We start from the raw sequence: 20,233 nt of genomic DNA on the forward strand, positions 1-20,233 counted from the left end.
ATTGTATAGGCCCTGTAAATTTGAATGTCCTGTAAACTTAAGTGCTCGTTTAATTGTATTGGAGGATTTGAGCAGAAAACTGATATGATCTGATTGACATTTTAAAAATGCTCTCTGTGTGGTAAGTGAGTTGTAATAATATATATTAGTCTGCTTTTAGTTACTTTAAAATACCCAAGAGGAGCTCCTTGGTAGAGAAAGGGTTTATTTCTGCTTACAGTTTGGAGGCTACAGTTGGAAAAGCAGTAGAAGATGGCCCAAATAGTTGGACCCCTGCTACTCGTGTTGGAGACCCAGAAGAAGCTCCTGGTTCCTGACTTCAGCCTGGGCTAGCCCTGGTTTTTGCACCTGTCTGGGGAGTGAACCAGTGGATGAAAGCTCTCTTTCTGTCTCTCCCTCTTTCTCTGTAACTTTGACTTTCAAATAAATAAATAAATCATATTTAAAAACAATTTCCAGTATTGGAATCCTTGTAGGCTGGTATGGCTGGTGGAGGCTGGTCATGTCATGGCAGGTACAGAGGAATGCATTATGAACTGGGAAGCAGACATAGACCTATGTAGAATTTGAACTCTAGTAATCAACCCTCAGGAAGAACCACCCTCTGAGGGTACACCCCCAGTGGCCCACCTCAAAGATGCCATAAGAAGATCAAGTATCAATCCTTAGTCCATCAATCATTAACTTGGAAATCAGAGTTTTTAAACATCTGTATGAGTTTGGAATTGAAAATTCCTGTTGAACCCACCCATGACAGGATAAGAGAATGGGAGCAGCAAGTCTATTAGGAGGCTATCATAGTACCTAGGTAAAAAGTGGTATAGCTTAGACCAAGATAGTAAAGGAAGAAAGAACATAAAGATTTGTGATGTACGGTATAATGAATGCCAAAAGTTTGTATGAAGTGTGGAATAATTTAATGTTTGTTTTGGTTTCCTAGGGCTGCAGCAATGAAATACCACAAACTTGGCGGCTTAGAACAATGGTTTATTGCCTCACCTGGAAGCTGTAAGTCTGAAGTCAAGGTCTCAACAAGCTTGGTTCCTTCCAGGGCCTCTTAAAGAATGTTGTCTCATGCTTCTTTCCTAGCTGTTGTTGATGGCCAGAAATCTTTGGCATTCCCTAGCTGGCAGATGATTCATGCTAATCTCTGCCTCTATCTCCATAGCATTTTCTCTGTGTCCATGTCTTTTCATATTGTGTTCATTTTATAAACACCAATGGTATTGGATTAGTAACCCACCCTATTGCCTTGGGACCTCATTTTTAACTAATTATGTCTTCAACGATACTATTTCTAAGTATGTTCAGATTCTGAGACTGAGACTTTAATATATGTTTCCATGGATATAATTCAACCCATAACACTATTGCAATGCTGAAACAGGAAAAATTTTGATAAATAGAATTCCTGAAGATGAGACACCTGATTGGCTATGAAAATGAAAGGAAGAGTTAAAGAAGATTGAGTCTTTGAGCCTGGATGAATTTTGTCCTAACAAAAAATAAGTAGATCCTTGTATGAAAGACAATTGAGTGTCAAGTGCCAGCTCCTGGATACTAAGTGGAGATGAATAGTTGGAAATGCATAGTAGACCATTTAGGAAGGAAGATAGCAATTTGAGGGTCATAGTGTATGATCAGTAGGAAAGAGTGACCAATATTGGGTGCTCAGTAAATATTTTTAAATTGCTGCTTTTTGATACATCTCTTCTCATGGTTCCTAGAATTTCTGTTATGCCTTCCTATAGTGTATCTTTTATGGATTCTCATCAGCCATAATGATTTTATTTTGTCAAGGTCTGCTTTTCAATAGTTTGCATTTTAAACCCAAAGATTATTGATAAATGCCACAACACAGGTGAACCTTGATAACGTGCCAAGTGAAAGAAACCACTCCCAAAAGACCACATCTTACATGATTCCACTAATTTGAAATGTCTACAATATGTAAATAAATCTGAAGGGACAGAAGTAGAATATTCTTCCTAGGGCTGAAAAAAATGGAGAATAACTGCTAATACATACTTGGTTTCTTTTTAAATAATAAAAATGCTCTAAAATTAACTGTGACCATGGTTGCACAGTTCTGTGGATTTTTATTTTCTGTGAAGCTATTGAATTTTATACTTTTATACTTTAAGTGGATGAATTATATGATATATAAGTTACATCTCAACAAAGCCTTTTTTTTAAAATATTTATTTGTTTATTTGAAAGGCAGAGTTACAGAGAGGCAGAGAGAGAGAGAGAGGGGGAGAGAGAGAGAGAGAGAGAGAGAGAGAGAGGTCTTCCATCCACTGGTTTACTCCCCAATTGGCTGCAACTGTCAAAGCTGGGCCTTTCTGAAGCCAGGAGCTTCTTCTAGGTCTCCAATGCAGGTTCAGGGGCCCAATTACTTGGGCTATCTTGTACTACTTTCCCAGGCCATAAACAGAGAGCTGGATCTCAAGAGGAGCAACTGGGCACAAACCGGCACCCATATGGGATGCTTAACCCACTACGCCACAGTGCTGGCCCCAATAAAGCCATTTTTAAAGTATCAAACATTTTTAAAACAGTACTTAATATATTTTTTAACTTTACAAATCTCCTTGGTTGAAGAGCATTAGGAAAAAGAACTGAGAGCTACATCTGGGGAGACAAGTAGAAAATAAGTAACTTTTATGGGCCAAGGACCTAAATAGACATTTTTCAAAAGAGGAAATCCAAATGGCCAACAGGCACATGAAAAAATGTTCAGAATCAATAACCATCAGGGAAATGCAAATCAAAAGCACAATGAGGTTTCACCTCACCCTGGTTAGAGTGGCTCACATACAGAAATCAACTAACAACAGATGCTGGCAAGGATATGGGGAAAAAGGGGACACTAATCCTTGTTGGTGGGAATGTAAACTGATAAAACCACTATGGAAGTCAGTCTGGAGATTCCTCAGAAACCTGAATATAGCCGTACCATACAATCCAGCCATCCCACTCCTTGGAATTTACCCAAAGGAAATTAATTTGGGAAATAAAAGAGCTGTCTGCACCTCAATGTTTATTGCAGCTCAATTCACAATAGCTAAAACATGGAATCAACCTGAATGCCCATCAACAGAAGACTGGATAAAGAAATTTTGGGATATGTACTCTATAGAATACAGCAGTCAAAAACAATGAAACCCGGTCATTTGTAACAAAATGGAGGAATCTGGAAAACATCATGCTGAGAGAAATAAGCCAGTATCAATGATATTTGGGACAAATATATGTTCTCCCTGATTGGTGACAACTAACCGAGCACTAAAAGGGAAACCTGTTGAAGTGAAGCGGACACTATGAGAAACAATGACCTGATCAGCCCTTGTCCTCACTGTCGAGGAATAACTATTTTATTCCTTTTAGTATTTTTTTGTTCTACGTAATACAATTGATTGAACTCTTTAATTAACACACAATTATTCTTAGATGTTTAAATTTAACTAAAAAGTGATCCCTGTTAAATATAAGAGTGGGAATAAGAAAGGGAAGAGATGTACAGTTCGGCACATGCTCATTCAGACTTACCCCTAATGGTAGAGCTAGAAACGTGCCAGGGGATTCCAATTCAATCCCATCAAGGTGGCATGTACCAATGCCATCTTCCTAGTTAAAGTGATCAGTTTCAGTTCATAATTGATCAAAAAGATAGGACTAAGTGTCAAAGGGATTACATAAATGAGACCAGTGTCTGCAAATAATAATTGATAGAATTAAAAAGGAGAGAATGATCCTTCATGGGAAGCAAGGATACACAGCAGACTCATAGAATGGCAGATGTCCTAAATAGCACTCTGGCCTCAGAATCATCCTTTAAGGCATTTGAAAATGGCTGAAGAGCCCCTGAGAGTTTCTCAGGCATGGAAAGCCAAGACACTGTGGCAAAAAAAAAAAAAAAAAAAAAAAAATTATCTAAATGAAAGATCTCTGTGAGTGAGATCCCAGTGGGAAGAATGGGCCATCAAAGAAGGAGGTACCTTTCTTTGAAGGGAGGAGAGAACTTCCACTCTGATTATGCCCTTGTCTAAACAAGATTGGAGTTTCTGAACTCAAGAGGTTTCCATAGCCTTGGCAGCTTATGACAAGAGCCTCGGGTGATTACTGACATCATAAATATGAGTGTCGATTGTTAAATCAACAACGGGAGTCACTGTGCACCTATTCCCCACCTAGGACCTCTGTCCTTAATGTGTTGTACTATGTGAATTAATGGTAAAACTACTACCCAAACAATACTCTATACTTTGTGTGTCTTTGTGGGTGCAAACTCTTGAAATCTTTACTTAGTATATACTAAATTTATCTTCTGTATGTAAAGATAATTGAAAATGAATTGTGATGAAGAATAGGATGGGAGAGGGAGTGGGAGATGGAATGGTTGCGTGTGGGAGGGAGGTTATGAGGGGAAAAGCCACTATAATTCAAAAGTTGTATTTGGAAATTTATATTTATTAAATAAAGGTTTAAAAACAAGAAAAGAAGTAACTTTTAATAAGGAATATGATAGAAGAGAAAGTGCAAATGAGAAATGTTGAAAAGAACAGAATTATCAATAATAACTTTGTTATCTTTAATATCATTGAGGCCCAGGTTACATGATTCTTTCCTTTTCACATTGTGTAAGCTTTTCAACTTCAGTTTGTCATCTCATGATCACAGAATGCCATAGCACTAGGCACTAGGAATCACTCCTTCATTAGGGCCACATAAAACGAAATGCGTGTTTTTCTTGTGTGATTTAGCAAAGAGAAAAACTTTTCCCAAAGGAAGCCATGGAACTATCCTTACATCTCTTTGGCCAGAACTCAGTCATATGATTAACCTGAAACCAGTGACATAGAGGAATGTGATTAGCAGGATTGGCCTAAACTAATTGTGATTTACTGCTTAAATTGGGTACACATTTCTCTATTGAGTTACTGCCCAACACTTGAATAAAATGGTGATTCTATTCATATGGAAGAAAAAGGGTGGGTAACCTACATGTCTGGCACATGTTGTTTTGCTATCCATCCTAGAAACTACTGCCTCAAACATTCCTATGCCAGTGACTCACTTGTCTCCTTATGATTTTATTATGCTTCCATAGCAAAACTCAAATATGGGTGCAATTTACTTTTTTCATTTCTGCATCCAGAGGACAGGGAATGGCAAACACACACACACACACACGTATGGAATGGTTTTACCAAAAATTTCTCCTACCTTTGTCCCTTCTTTATCCAAGACCACTGCAATTTTACAACCCATAAACTTTGGTAAATATACCCAGCAAAGAGGGCAATAGAGGACATTTACTATGAGGCCCATGCACCCTCATGGGAGACCTGGAAGAAGCTCCTGGCTCCTGGCTTCAGATCGGCGCAGCTCTGGCCATTGCGGCCAATTGGGGAGTGAACCACCAGATGGAAGACTCACTCTCTCTCTCTCTCTCTCTCTCTCTCTGCCTCCCCTCCTCTCTCTGTGTAACTCTGATTTTCAGATAAATTCAGCATTGTGGTGCTGCAGGTTAAGCTGCTCCTGCAATGTCAGCATCCAGTCCCAGCTAGTTCCAGTCCCAGCTGTTCCCCTTTAAATCCAGTTCCCTGGTAATATGTCTGGGAAATTAGTGGAAGATGGCCTGAAAAATTGGGTCCTAACTACTCATATTGGAGACCTAGGTGGAGTTCCACGGTCCTGGATTTGGCCTGGCCCAGACCCAGTCTTTGCAGCAGATGGAAGATTCTCTCTCTCCTTCCCTCCTCAATCCCTCCATCTTTGTAACTCTGCCATCCAGATAAATAAATCTTAAAATAAATGATTGTGAAGCTGTGGATTAGAGGTACATTGGATATAATTACACAAGGACATATTTAACTACCATCACTTCTTGCAATAGTTTGAATTATGAGTTCCTCCCTCCTTTCCATACACAAATGTATCTATGTTGTAATTCTCAGAACCATTGGAATCTTATTTGCAATGAAGATGTAATTAAGTTAAAGACCTTAGATGAAGAAATCATCCTTGATTGTTCTGTAGGTCCGAAATCCATGGCCAAGTACCCTTAGAAAAGAAAGGCAGAAGGGGCAAACAGAGAAGAGAAGGCAGCAATGCAACCATGAAATCAGAAATTGGTTTGATGCAGTCACAAGACAAGAGCGGTCAACAGGAAGCAGAAAAAGGAAGAGGCAATGAACAAATTCTCCCTTAGAGCCTCTAGAAGTATAGCACTGAAAAGACTTGGATTTCAAGCTTTTGGCCCCCAGAACTGTAAGAGAATACATTTCTGTTGCAAAACGCCACCTGAGTTTGGTAATTTATTTTGGCAGCCTCAGAAAGCTAACACATCTATTCACATCAACCTTTTTAAAATGAGTTCTCAATGATTGCAAGACCATCACTACAAGTGTGCCAGCCAAAGGCAACCTAATAAATTTAGGAGAACGCAGAGTTGCCCTATTATGACTGCTTCTCATAAAAAGCCCAGCAGGTAACCTTCCCTGACTCTCACTTCACCCCAACAGCAGGACTTGATGCAGCTGTCTAATTGCCCCCACTCAAAGGATAAATGGCTCAGATCATATTGAGGCAAGTTATAATATGATAGATTAAAAGTGCTCTAGAATTCAGCTTCTGTGAAAAATGAATCTCAATCATCTTCAAAATGGCCTTGCAGCATTACATTTCTAAATGCTAGATAGCCTATAGTTGTGTGTTTTGCTCAAGAGAATTATCTTTAAAATTACATGATTAGGTAGAGAAAAAAGGTGACCTAGGTTCGCTTTGGAAAACAGTGTTTTGACTGGATAAAGTTCAGCTAAAATCAAAAACAACATAAAGGGCCCAGGGTGTGGCGTTGTGGGTTAAGTTGCCACCTGTAATGCCGGCATCCCATACGCATGTCTGTTCATGTCCCGGCTACTCCACTTCTGACTCAACTCTCTGCTAATGGCCTGGGAAAAACAGCAGAGGATGACTCAAGTGCGTGGGTCCTTGCCACCCAAGTGGGAAATGCAAAAGAAACTCCTGGCTCCCAGCTTCGGCCTGATCTAACCCCAGCCATTGCAGCCATCTGGGGAAGACAACCGGCAGATGAAAGAATGGAAGATTCATTCTCTCTCTCTCTCTCTCTCTCTCTCTCTGGGTAACTCTAACTTTCAAATAAATAAATAAATAATTAAATCCTTACCCAAAAAAAAAAAAAAAAACACTGAAACACTGTATTCTAGTTATCTAATTTATTTTTCACAAAAATTTGGGCAAGGAATTCTGAAGTTTCTCTGCATGTATACTATGGTTTAACAAATAAGTGCATGAGTTATAGATGGTGGGAGTCAGAAGCAGAAATTACAAATAAGCAATTGGAGACATAGTAAGTAGTGTGATGCTGAATTAGGATCCAAAATGACCTTATAAATTCATATACACAAGTAAACAAATACAGAAATGTGTGTATGTGTGTGTCCACAAAGGTTTGTAAAATACATAGATCTGTTTTAGCTCTCTGCTGAGGTAGTAAGGCATCAGTGACACCCTAACACACAGATCTTACTCTGTAAATACACCATTCTTTAATTTGATCAAATGACTCTTTCTAATACTTGGTAGGGGATATACAAGAGAAGACTGAAATTTATAGTGCCCCAGAAAATAATAAGTATTAAAAGGGTGAGGAATGTCAAAAAGACACAGATGCCAAACTCAAAAGAGTCTCCAGTCATGAAAGCAGGAATAATTTGAGTACTAGAGTAGTAGTAGTACTGGATTATAAGTCAAAGGGTAAAATAAATATCCACAAGTTATCCTAGTTTGAATAATTGATTATATAAATAAATGGGGGAGACAGGGAAATCCAAATACTTTGTGTACTGGCCCCCTGTTCAAATGATAGACTTTAATTTTCTTCTGCTTGAACGTGGGCTAGACTTAGTCACAGCTTCTCAATAATAAAATAGAGAAATAGGCACACAATAACTTTACAGTAGAGTAACCTCTCATCCTCTAGCTGTAAGTAAGTGATCAAGGTTACACCATCAGGGAAGATACATGTTTATTTCATCTACATTGTTATACAATAAGATGAGAGAGTACTTTGCCTCTGAGATCTTCTTCTCCAAAGTCCATTGAGAATCCCCAATTGTTTGAAAATATCAGGCAAGGCCAAATTGAGGGACAGTCTACAAATACCTGATAAGGAATCTAAAAATTTTTCAAGGTCATGTGTGGGAAGCAAGGAAATATTTGCACGATTACTAAATGTGAGGTGATATCTTCAAACGGATCCTGGAGGAAAAGAATGTCATTGGTGAAATATGAATGAAGTCCATAGTTTAGTTAATAGTATTTGGCTAATGTTAATTTCCTATCTTGATAACTTTTCTGTAAATCTAAAATTATTTCAAAATGTATTTTAAATCTATGATTTGATAAAATCTTAATAGTTGTTAATTTTAGAGGGAAAATACATGCAGATTTTTAAAAATATTATTCTATCAAGTTTTCTGTAATTTTCATTTTTCTAAAAGAAAAATATTGTAATATTTATTTTTCTCTTTTTTCTAATATGCAGCCCTTACACAAACCTTTATATATATAAATAAAATATAGTGAACATTTTAATAGTTTCTGTCATAGTTAATGAAAGGCTTCTGTCTCTTCCAGTGAAATCAAATGTAATAGATTTTGTGAGCTTTTATTAACTCTCTGAATTTACAAGGCTACCACTTAGTTATCTGGTGGCCTAGCGTTCTGAGAAATTTAAAGGAACTGCTACAAGTACCTAATTAATCCTTACAAAGTTGAGATAATCTGATTCATTAAAAGAACAATGTGTGCCTGGTGCTGAACTAGAAATTTTTAATTACCATTTTGTACTTTGCCAATGACTTGATCTTCAGTGAAAAAAAAAAAAGTGACTCTCTCTAGATGCTGTATTTTAAAAGCACAGAACTGCAGAAAATATAAGAAATCATAGATAAGTGATTTTATTTTATTCATTCTGAGATCGTATTTCTGAGACTATTTCATTCTTAAAACAATTTTAATAGGAACTCCTCATTCATCCTCTCTTTCTAATAAGTTATTTCATTATAGTAGCTAATGTAAAATTTTCATCACATTGAATCACTTAAGCCAATGAAAGTTTGAAATGTTTTTCCAATTTGAATTAATTTCTTCCACTATTTGCCTCCACCTGTTTTCATGTTTTCTAGAAATGGTTCCTATTTTTCAAAGTTTTTATTTTTATTTTTATTAGCTGTTGAAATAATGACTTAAACATGAACAAATTCACAATATTCAAAGCAAATGTTGTGAAACATATATTGAACTTGATATTGACTATTAAAGGATTGTTTTCAGATATGCTGTTCTTACATAAAATTGACAATCTAGATGTAAAAGTACCAATATTAGAACGTTTTGGAGAACTTGTTCAGTTAACTAACTTTGCAATTATTTCTGCATACCCTCTATTCATGATCACCTACTAAATTAATTCTCAAACATACTACATTATTTCATGAGAGGGTTTAACATTTCACTTGACATGGTGCTTAAATTCAATGAGGGCTAGGTAGAGTGCCTGTTCCCTACAACTAGGCTGGAAAAACTCATAATTCACACAGCATTTGTTAGAGTACTGAGGAAAGTCTTGTCTCAGCAGTTGGGAATAATTAATCTGAGACTTCTATGGAACCACTTGATAGGCCATTAAGGCAAGACCCTAAAGGATATTTTTCCAAAGACTATACAAAAACGGAACTTTAAAGAATATTTGTAGGCGTGTGAAAACATAGACTCAACAAGTGAACTCCACAAGGTCTGGCATTCAGTCAAAGATTTGCAGATGTGGCCGGTGCCACGGCTCAATAGGCTAATCTTCTGCCTGCGGTGCCAACACCCCAGATTCTAGGCCTGATCGAGGCGCCAGATTCTGTTCCAGTTGCTCCTCTTCCATTCCAGCTCTCTACTATGGCCCGGGAGTGCAGTGGAGGATGACCCAAGTGCTTGGGCCCTACACCCGCATGGGAGACCAGGAGAAACACCTGGCTCCTGGCTTTGGATCAGTGAGATGCGCCGGCCACAGCGGCCATTGGAGGGTGAACCAATGGCAAAGGAAGACCTTTCTCTCTGTCTCTCTCACTGTCCCTCTGCCTGTCAAAAAAAAAAAAAAAAAAAAAGATTTGCAGACGTGCCATGAAGCAGGACGACATGGCCCATATTGAAAAAAGTAGAATAATCAATCAATCAAAGCTAAAAAAAGTGTAAGAAATAGCATACCCAAGAATATAAAGAGAGTTATTATACCTGGATTTTGAGCCCTAAACAGAAGAATCTCAAAGAAAATTATATAAGCTTTTTTTCTTCTTGAAGTAACTCAAAAACCAGTTACAAAGAGCAAATGTTAAAAGCAGTCAGCGGGGAAAAAGTGGTATCTTCTTTGCAGACAAAGAATGATTCTCATTGGAAAAATTCAAGTAAGAAAATATCCTTAAAGTTGTGGGGAGGGGAAGGTGAATAAAAAGATTAGTAATGTAGAGTTTAATACTTCGTAAGTGTATGATTCAAAATGCATGCAAAATAAACACAGCTTAGATATACAAAAGCCTAAGGAGATCCACACTACAAGAAATCTTAAAGGAATTATGAAATTCGCATGAAAATGATTCCAGATAAAAATACACATCTAAAGGAATAAAGTATAATATGAAAGATAACTACAAAGATGAAAAATAAGATTTTTTCCTACATTTTTCAAAAGGTTATTGACTATTTAAGTAACATACACAATAAATAAAAAGCACTGAACACAATAGAAAGCAAAAAAAAGAGAACAAAAATGAGAAAAAAATTTGGACAAGCAAAAAACAAAAAGAAGATGGTAGATTCATACCTAGCTATATAATTCATCATATTAAATATAATAGTTCTGTTCACTTACTCCCTGTGTAGGATCTCTGTCCTTAATGTGTTGTACTTTGTGAATTAATGGTATAACTAGTACCAAAACAGTACTTTATACTTTGTGTTTCTGTGTGGGTGCAAAGTGTTTAAATCTTTATTTAGAATATACTAAATTGATCTTCTGTATATAAAGATAATTGAAAATGAATCTTGACGAAGAATGGGATAGGAGAGGGAGTGGGAGATGAGATGGTTGCAGGTAGGAGGGAGGTTATGGGGGGAAAAGCCTCTATAATCCAAAAGTTGTACTTTGGAAATTTATATTTATTAAATAAAAGTTAAAAAATATAATAGTACTCAATTTTCCATTAAATGGAAGTATATCAGAATGGGAAAAAAAAACTTAACTATAGCAAATTCACCTTAAATATAAAGATATAAAGGAGATAACTATGCTAACACTATGAGCAGGATACTAGAATAGCTATAATAATATTAAAATATATTTATTTTTATTTTTTTTTAACTTTTATTTAATGAATATAAATTTCCAGTGTACAGCTTATGGATTACAATGGCTTCCCCCCCCCCATAACTTCCCTCCCACCTGCAACCCTCCCCTCTCCCGCTCCCTCTCCCCTTCCATTTGCATCAAGATTCATTTTCAATTCTCTTTATATACACAAGATCAATTTAGTATAAAGATTTCAACAGTTTGCACCCACATAGAAACACAAAGTGAAACATACTGTTTGAGTACTAGTTATAGCATTAAATCACAATGTACAGCACATTAAGGACAGAGATCCCACATGAGGAGCAAGTGCACCGTGGCTCCTGTTGTTGACCCAACAAATTGACACTCTAGTTTATGGCGCCAGTAACCATCCTAGGCTGTCGTCATGAGTTGCCAAGGCTATGGAAGCCTTCCAAGTTTGCCGACTCTGATCATATTTAGACAAGGTCATAAAAGACAGAGTGAGGATAGTAACCAATGATCCTAAGAGTGGCATTTACCAGGTCTGAACAATTATACAGCATTAATCGGGGAAGAGGACCATCAGTACACACAGGTTGGGAGTAGAGCCATTGGTGGTAGAGTAGAGGTTATGATTACAAAGGAATGAGGCCCAAGTGCACTAGACAGGGCCTAGAACAAAGGACAGAGTCATTATTAGAGGAGCTAAGAAAGGTGCTGTCTAAGCTACAATTAAGTTTTCTGATTGAGAGGCAAATAGAACCTGATAGAAGGGGCTTGATAATAATCTGGTGGGCTTTAGGCCTTGTAAATTCAGAGGCCCAGACCTATCTATCTCTTCACATGGGGTATATCCTAAGGGAGGTGTGAACCTCCTAGGGGAAGGCACTCTGTTGACTTTCATTACTTGGCTGGCCTGGAGAATTTTCCTCATGGGCATTGTCTACCTTAGAAAAACTACTACAGAACATGCCTGTGACTATAGACTTGTAGTTCAGGCCACCGAAGATTAGAGATGGGATACGGGCACTCCCTTGACTTGCATCCTCTGGTCTGCTTTAACACAAACCAGGAGGAAAAGAAAGCTCGGCATCAGAAGCAATGGGTGGCAGGCCTATTAATGGCTGATCTGTACAGTGATCTGCCCTCAAGGAGACCCAACAGGCCAGTCCACTGCAGTGGCTTTCAATGTGGTAAGCCTGGGCTTCAGCAGAAGTCAGCTTGTGAAGAGCCCTGGCAGCTCTGCCAAGAGTTGGATCACTGGAAATGGACCTGCCCTGGAGTCGAAGGATGCCCAGGTCAGAGCCACAGATCTTATTGGCTCTAAGCTGAAAAGCCCTTCACTCAGCCCAACTTCCAAAGTGACCACTGCAGCTGAGGGGATGGTCAAGTAGGGTCAGCAACATTGCAGGCAGAACTGTAAATTTCTTGTTAGAGATGCCACCTGCCTATTTATTTTTATTTTAAGATGTATTTATGTGTTTGAAAGTCAGAGTAAGAGACAGACAGAGAGAGTAAGCTTCCATCTTCCACTTGTTAACTCCTCAAATGCCCATCCCAGAACTGTGCCAGTCTGAGGCCAGTAGCCAAGAACTTCATCTAGATTTTCCACAGGGGTGACAGGGACCCACACATTTGAGACCCCATGTACTGCTTGTCAGGTTCATTAGCAGGGAATTGGATCAAAAACTGACAGGACTCAATCCCAGGCCCTCTGATATGGATGGTAGCATCCTAAGCAGTTGTTTACCACACTATACCACAATGACCACTTCCAAAGTATATTCAAACCAAATAATATTGACAGAGATTTTCAAAGTAATTTCATGATAGAGGAATCAATTTTTCAAAAGTTATACAAATCGTTAACCATTTTGCATATAATAACAGGTTGAATTTTTAAATTTATATAAAAGGAATTAATTATATGTGTTTCATATATAAGGCTTAAGAACGCAATGATACTTCTCACCCTACTATCACTCTCTTTGGATTTTTTGGATTTTTCTTTTAATTTTTATAATGACAGACTTTTAATTTACTTTATAGTCACAAGTTAAAATCTCTCATAGATAAGGAATTTAACAATTAGTAAGTAGAAAAATCACTGTTCCTTAGGAGTATAGACAAGGGCTATAAATAATAACCAAATCTCAAAGTGTCAATTTCATTATATATATTACATTTTTTGTACCTTGCCTACTAGACACCACAAATCAGGGAAAACATGATATTTGTCTTTTTGGGAATGGCTTATTTCACTAAGCATAATGGTCTCCAATTGTATCTATTTATTTAGGGCAGAATTTAATTATTTTATGATTGGGTAACATACTGTCATGTAAATATACCACAATTTCTTTATATAGTCATTAATTGATGGACATCTGGGTTGATTCCATAATTTAGCTATTGTGGATTGTACTGCTATAAACATGGAAGTACAGATAATTCTTTCATTGCTGCTTTCATAAATTTCCTGGAGTGGGATGGTTGGATCATAGATTAGATATATTTCAGACTTCTAAGGAATCTCCATACTGCCTTCAATAATAGTTGTACTGATTTACATTCCCAACAACAGTGTATTTGGGTACTTTTTCCCTACATTCTTGGAAAATTCTGTCCCGGTTGCCCCTCTTCCAGGCCAGCTCTCTGCTGTGGCCAGGGAGTGCAGTGGAGGATGGCCCAAGTTCTTGGGCCCTGCACCCCATGGGAGACCAGGAGAAGCACCTGGCTCCTGCCATCGGAACAGCGCAGTGCGCCGGCCACAGCGCGCTACCGCGGCGGCCATTAGAGGGTGAACTAACGGCAAAGGAAGACCTTTCTCTCTGTCTCTCTCTCTCTCTCACTGTCCACTCTGCCTGTCAAAAATAAAAAAAAAAAAATCTGGTATTGTGATGCCTAGAGTTGCATTTTTATTGTTTATGATTTCTTTAGCTATTCAGGCTCTCTTGTTATTCCATATGAATTCTAGAGTTGTTTTTCTAGATCTCAGAAGAATGTTCTTCATATTTTCAGTGGCATTGCACTTAATCTGTAAATTGCTTTAGGTAGTATGAACATTTTGATGACACTAATTCTTTCAATCCATGTGCATGGATTTTTCTATTTTTTATGTGTCTTTTCCTATTTCTCTCTTTGATGTTTACTGATTTTCATTGTAAAGAGCTTTCACATCCTTCATTAAATGTATTTCAAATTATTTATATTTATTTGTAGCTATTGTGAATGGAACTACTCTTATGAGGTTATTTCTCAGCTATGGCATCATTTCTGTATATAAAAGCTATTGATTTGGGAATATTGATTTTAAATCCTGCAACTTTGTCAAACTGTCTTATGAGTTCAAATAATCTTTTAGTAGAGTTTTTTAGTTCCCCTGTGTACAGGATCATCTATTTGCAAACAGGGATAATTTGACTTATTCCTTTACAATTTGTATCCATTTTATTACTTATTTATTTATTTTGTCTATGGCTCTGGCTAAAACTTACAAAAATATATTAAATAGTAATGGTGAAAGCAAACATCTTTATCTGGTGGCAGATTCTGGCAGAAATGCATCTAGCTTTTCCTCATTCTATATGATGCTGGCTGTGAATTTGATATATATTGCCTTGATTGTGTTGACATATTTTCCTTCTATACCCAATTGGTTTAAGGTTTTTTTTTTTTTTCATGAAAGGATGTCATATTTTATCAAATGTGTTGCCTGTATCTAATAAGATAATCATATAGTTTTTATTCTTCTGTTGATTAATGTGATGTATCACATTTATTGAGCTGCAAATTTTGAACCATTCCTGCATACCAGCAATAAATCCCACTTGGTCTGGGTGAATGACATTTCTGATGTGTTGTTGGATTCACTCAGCTAATATTTTGTTAGGGATTTTTGCATCTATGTTCATCATGGATATTAATATATTGTTCTTTTTTCCCATTGTATCCTTTTCTAGTTTAGGAATTAAAGTGATACAAGGTTCATAGAAGAAGTTTGAGAGGGTTCCCTTCATTTCAATTGTTTAGAATAGTTTGAGAATTGGAATTATTTCTTCTTTAAATGTCTGGTAGAATCTAGCAATGAAGCAATCTGGTCCTAGGCTTTTCTTTTTTTGGGGGGTGGGGGTGGGGGTGGGGGTGGGGGCGGTCTTTATTACATGTTCAATTTCAATTTTGGTTATTGGTCTGTCCAGGATTTCTGTGTCTTCATGACATAGAATTGTATATATTCAGGAATCTATCCATTTATTCTAGGGTTCCCAATTTATTGACATATAGTTCCTTGTAGTAGTTCTTGATGATTGTTTTTTATTTCTGTGATATCTGTGGTTACATTTACATTTTCATCTCTGATTTTATTAATTTGGGTCTTCTCCCTCATTTATTTTGGTTAGTAGGACCAATGGTATATCAATTTTGTTTATTTTTTTAAAAAAACCAGCTCTTAATTTTACTGATCTTTTGTGGTTTTTTTGTTTCAATTTTGTGTATGTCTGTAATTATTTCTTTTCTCCTACTAATTTGGGATTTATTTTCTTGCTGTTTTCCGATGTTCTTGAGTTGCACTGATAGCTCATTTATTTGGTACCTTTCTGTTGTTTTCACGTAGGCACCAATTGCCATCAACTTCCCTCTTAACACAGCTTTTGCTGTATCCCATAACTTTTTAAAAAAATATTATTTATTTATTTGAAAGTCAGAGTTACACAGAGAGAGGAGAGGCAGAGAGAGAGAGAGAGAGAGAGAGAGAGAGGCCTTCCATCCACTGGTTCACTCCCCAATTGGCTGCATTGGCCGGAGCTGTGGTGATCCAAAGCCAAGAGCCAGGGGCTTCTTTTGGGTCTCCCACATGGGTGCAGGGGCCCAAGGTCTGGGACCTTCTTCTATTGCTTTCCTTGGCCATAACAGAGAGCTAGATCAGAAGTGGAGCAGCTGGCACTAAAACCGGTGCCCATATGGGATGCCGGCACTTCAGGCTGCAACTTTACCCACTACACCACAGCACCGGCCCTGCCCATAAGTTTTTATGCAATATATTGTCATATTCATTCATTCCAAGAAATTTTTTTATTTCCCTTTTGATTTCTTCTATGACCCACTGTTCTTTCAGGAGTATGTTGTTCTGTTTCCATGTGCTTGCATATGATGTAAAAATTCTTGACTTGTTCATTTCCAGCTTCATTCCACTGTAGTCAGAGAAGATGCATGGTATGATTTTGATTTTTTTTTTAATTTACTGAGACTTGGTCTATGACCTAGCATATGGTCTATCCTAGAGAAAGTTCCATGCACTGGTGAGAAGAATGTATATTCTGCCACTGTGTGATGGTAAGTTCTGTAGATATCCATTAGGTCCTTTTGGGCCATAATGTCGATTAAAACTTGTTTCTTTGTTGATTTTTTTGGCTAGTTTATCTGTCCATTGATGAAAGTGGGGTGTTGAAGTCCCCCATTATTATTGTGTTGGAGTCCGTGTGTTCCTTTATATACATTAACATTTCTTTTAAATAGCCAGGTGCCCTGTAATTCAGTGTGTATACATTTATTATAATTACATCTTCCTGTTGAATCGATCCCTTAATCACTACATAGTGCCCTTCTTTGTCTCTTTTAACAGTTTTTGTGCATGAAGTCCATTTTTTCTGATACTAGGATGGCTACACCTGCTCTTTTTTGCATTCTGTTAGTATGGAATATATTTTTCCATCCTTTCACTTTCAGTCTGCGTGTATCTTTGTGAGATATGTTTCTTGTAGGCAGCAAATAGATGGGTTTTGTTTTTTAATCCATTCAGCCAGTCTGTATCTTTGAACTGGAGAATTGAGGCCATTTACATTCAAGGTGATTATTAATAAGTAACTACTTGTCCTTGCCATTTTCCATAAATATTCCTATTTTTTTACTTTGGCTCTCTTTTTTACTTTTACTGGAGAATTTTCTGCCTTTACATTCTTGCATAATGATGGCTACATTTCTGTGTTTCTGTATGTAGCATATCCTTAAGTATCTTTGGTAATGCTGGACAAGTGGTGACAAATTATCTCAATTTCTGTTTGTTATGGAAGGTCTTTATTTCACATTCATCCATGAGTGAGAGTTTTTACAGGGTACAGTATTCTGTGTTGACAGTTTTTTTCTTTTAAGACTTTGGTTATGTCTCATCATTCTCTGTAGGATTTCTGATCAGAAGTCTGCTGTGAGTCTAATTGGAGATTCTATGTAAGTCACGTGGCATTTCTCTCCTGCACATTTTAAAATCTTTTCTTTATGTTTCACTGTGGAGAGTTGGACTACAAGTGTTGTGATGAAGTTCTTTCTGGTCATGTCTGTTAGGAATTCTATGTCATTCCTATACTTGGAAGTCCCTTTCTTTCTCTAAATTGGGGAAGTTTTCTCTAATTATTTCACTAAATGGGCCTTCTTGCCCATTTTTCCAGACCTTAAGGAACTCCTAAGACCTGTAAGCTGGGTCATTTGATAGTATCCTATAAATCTCCAACATGTTTTTAAGTTATCTAGTTTCTTCATCTTTTTTTTTTTCTGATCTGACTCAAAGATTTCCAAAGACTTGTCTTCTAGCTTGGATATTTGTCCTCTGTCTCACCAAGTCTGTTGTTAAGGCAGCCCACTGCATTTTTTATTTGATTATTGAATTTTTCATTTCTAATATTTCATTTTGATTTCTCTTTAAAATCTCAATTTCATGTGAAAATTTTTTCATTCATGTAATGTCTTATTTTTTTTAGCTTATGAATTTATTTCTGATTTCTTTTGACTAATTTCTGCTTATATTTTTAGTCTTTTGTGGAGTTATTTGGTTTTCTCTTCTGATGGCTTTTATCTTTGAACTATGCCTCTGTAGGGGAATGTCTGCAATTTTAGTGAATGCAGATTTGTGGTAAGTGTGGTCAGGTGGCTCTGTTTAGTGCTTCAGGGTTGGGCGAGTATCCAGGGTAACACCCAAGTTGGGTGTGATAGATCTCCTCTTGTTAACAGAAGAGGGGAATGGTCATCTGTTAGTGTGATCACCCCCTTACCTTCTCACCTCCAAGCTGAGCAATGCCTGGGTGTTAGCCCCAATAGGTTCAATACTCATCCATGCCTCTGTAGGAACTACACAAATGATCTGAGCAGTCATCACCCTGAGCATGGTTCTCACTCCAGTGACCCAACTCCAGGCAAGAAAGGTGCTCTGAGAGCATGTGGAACTGTATACAGTGATTGCCCAGAGACCCAGCTATCCCCTGCACCCTCTCATGCAGCCACCAATTCCCCATGATCTAAACAGAGGAGGCTCCCACAGTCACTGTGTGCAGATATTTGGCTCTGCCCTGCCAGCCTGTCCAGTCAACAGAGAGGTAGATGTACCCTGAGCCAGCCCCACATAGGTAGCTTGAATTCTGGATCTTGTGGTGTGTTGGGAGGCTGGGGGAGCCTCAGAGTCCTATATTGATGTCCAGATACCAGTAAATCCTCCCACCAAGATTCAGAGTCAGTGGGACTGCATATTTTTCCCTCTGCTAGAAGGTTTGGATCACATGAGTATACAAAAGCCACTGGCTTAATGTTGCCCTCTCCCTGCCACTGCCACCAATACTGCTGAGATGAGACCTTATCTCAACCATTTGCTGTGCATGTGTACAAAGGCTTATGAAACTGCTGCCCAAACCCAAAATGTCACCTGCCATTTCTCAGCCATGCAGCAGACACCAATATGAGGAGGATGCTGTGAGATAAATGTGCCCCTTCACTTCTGTGTCCATGGGTAACTGCTAGTAACCACTAGCCCCTAGCTCTCCAAACTACTCACACCATGCTCTCCCCTCAGCTATATCACCATGGGTTGCTGCAGTCTGGACTGTCCTCCGTCTCTAAGCTGCCACTTGCTCCAGCTCTCGACTGCTGCAGTCATGTGTTGTGTTTATGTTTGTGTTGCACATCCACACCTTCCACACATGTCCATGGTATTCCTCTTCCTTTTGTAGAATTTCCAGTGTGGTTTTCTTACTAATTCTCCCTGAGAGTGCACTGCCTACACTATTTTTTTCTTTTTTCACTATTTAGCCTTATCCTAGAGCAGTAAGTCATTCTCAGATCCACTATCTTGGAATCTCTCATGAAGACAAAAACTTTCCTAACATTGCTTTCCTTGTATCTCAGAAGTTCTGCTATGTTGTTGTATTGTCATCTTCATTAATTTCTAGGAACTTTTTGATTTCTCTTTTTATTTCTTCTGTGACCAACTATTCATTCAGGAGCATGTTGTTTAGACTCCATAGATTTGTGCATTTGGTAGTTTCTTAAGTTTTTAATTTCCCACTTCATTCCATTGTGATCAGTAAAGATACATGATATGATTTGAATATTTTTGAATTTGTTGAAACTTGTCTTATGGCCTAGCATATGGTCTATCCTAGAGAAAGTTCCATGTGCTGATGAAAAGAATGTATTCTGTAGCTGTGGGATGAAATTTTCTGTAGATTTCAGTTTGGCCCATTGGGTCCATATTGTAGATTAACATGGTTGTTTATTTTATTGATTATCTGTCTGGTTTATCTGTCCATTGATGGAAGTAGGGTGTTCAAATCCTTCATTATTACTGTTTTGGAGCCTATGTCTCCCTTTAGCTCCATTAGCACTTTTTAATAGCCAAATACTCTTACATTCTGTGCATATACATTTGCCACAGTCACATTTTCTTGCAGAATTTATCACTTAATCACCACATAAGGACCTTCTTTGTCACTTTTAACAATTTTGCCTTAAAATCTACTTTTATCTGATATCAGGATGGCTACTCCTGCTCATTTTTGATTTCTGTTATCATTGAATATCTTT

General features: G+C 37.6%; 1 long non-coding RNA gene across 1 annotated transcript in view; it reads left to right on the forward strand.

Moving 5' to 3' along the window:
• The first annotated feature begins 938 nt into the window (after positions 1-938).
• LOC133747632 (uncharacterized) overlaps positions 939-20,233 on the forward strand; it is a 149,398-nt gene continuing 130,103 nt past the window's right edge. Inside the window, exon 1 of the long non-coding RNA XR_009864400.1 lies at positions 939-1,008. This is a non-coding gene — a long non-coding RNA (uncharacterized LOC133747632). The remainder of the gene's footprint in view (positions 1,009-20,233) is intronic.

Source organism: Lepus europaeus, chromosome 2, assembly GCF_033115175.1.
Source record: "Lepus europaeus isolate LE1 chromosome 2, mLepTim1.pri, whole genome shotgun sequence".
NCBI lineage: Eukaryota > Metazoa > Chordata > Mammalia > Lagomorpha > Leporidae > Lepus > Lepus europaeus.